The sequence below is a fragment of the Pyxicephalus adspersus genome, chromosome 6 (assembly GCF_032062135.1).
Source record: "Pyxicephalus adspersus chromosome 6, UCB_Pads_2.0, whole genome shotgun sequence".
NCBI lineage: Eukaryota > Metazoa > Chordata > Amphibia > Anura > Pyxicephalidae > Pyxicephalus > Pyxicephalus adspersus.
The window spans coordinates 46,082,420-46,084,186 of NC_092863.1; positions in this window are offsets into that span (position 1 = coordinate 46,082,420).

Consider the following 1,767-nt stretch of genomic DNA (forward strand, 5'->3'; position numbering starts at 1 on the left):
TATCCATGTCCTCGATCACGAACAAAAACTTGATTCATACTTAAAACTTTCTATTTGTGTGCAGAGCTTAGCAGCACCCATGACTTCTTTTGGTCTTGGCAAAACTGCACAGGGAAGATCACCAGGAATGAGGAAATCCCAAGTATCATTCCCTTACTTTAAAGTAACACACAATATTTTGGTGTCTGTAATACTAGGTTCCTCATGTCAATCCTAGAGTTGGTGATAAAGATTGCATTTTGTTACAAGAAGAGAGATGAATCTATGCCCTTAAATGACATGCTCAGCTATAAATCTTATATACAATTTCAATCCTTTTTTTGTGCAGGGTGCACCAGTTATTTTTGTACATATTTTGGCATGTTTTTGATGTATTGTCATACGGCTATCTGTATCAATTAAAGCAGAACTAAATGTGTTGGTGGGTGGTGAGCTTCTGCCATCATCAGCAAGCATATAGAGCATACTTGCCAATTATGACAAATACTTAACTGGTGTGCAGCTGTCGTGGAAGGCATCACCAGTGGCCCCACAGTGACTTTTGTGAAGATTGTGAACCTTTTTGGTCAATGATAACCTAACTTCTGCATGTGCATTGTCTTCAAGCGCTAAACTGTACAGGTTTTTGTTTATGGCATATAGTGTAAAGCCTAAACAAAAAGCCATCAAGAGCCAAGGATATATTTTTCTTGACAAACGAGAAATGCAATGTACTACCTTCTGATGACTTTGTTTTCTGAATTCAGGTACATTTAAGCCTTTTTTGATCTCGTTATTTTTAGGTTTTCATATATTGTGTATCCATTGTAATGCTGCATTTTTTTACACACAGGCAGCTTCATTACTCCGGTTGATCTACAATCTTGTCACATAGTCCCAGCAGGTGTAATCACAGGGGTAGGAGCAGGATAACCATCTTCCAAAGGTTTCCACATACATGCAGATACAAAAAAAAAAAAAAAGACTTGCAGCTCTCGGGTCCTGAGGCCAAGTCATCTCAGAATACTTGGTATTGATATATTTAATGCCATTTCTGCTCAACCTAAATTCCTTCCAAAAAAAAAATATATTTTTGTCTTTTGTAGACAGAAATGTGAAAGGTTTGAACCAATGTAAAGTTATGACTGTTAGTGTCCCCAATACTTTCTGTCACTGCGGCATTGTGTGTGTAAGTAATGGGGAAAATACAAGTTTTGACAGTTTAACATCTGGATGATCTCACACCAATTTTTGTCTCATTGATTTTTTTTTTGTATGTGCACTTCAGGGTGCTGTAGGAAGGTAAAGGACCCCGCTATTCCAAAAGACAAGCCTGCACTATCATATCATATTTTACAACAGATTTTTCTTAGGTCCCAGTGTTAGTTTTGTTTAGTATATATGCAATTTTGGTTCATACACCCCCACCTATGATGTGTAGAAGCACTTTTTGCTGCATACTGGAAATAGATAATAAAATTAAAAGATTAAAACATAGGAAGAGGGGCAGATAATTAAAGTGCTTTTACTGACTGCCCAGCTACCTAAGTGGTGTGGCTATAGCTTCAGGTCAAACAACAACAACAAACTGAAAAAAGGTCATCAAGGTCCATCATACTTGCCCTAGAACCAGTATAATTTTAGGGTTCAGTTTATCCTCTAGTACTGGAATAGTCATCAAGTTAAAAAAATCAGAAATTTATTAGAGTTCATTGGGAGCAGGCATATTTCAGGATTTTGTGTCATATCCAGCAATATATTATTCTTCAAGTGAAATAATGCAGAAAC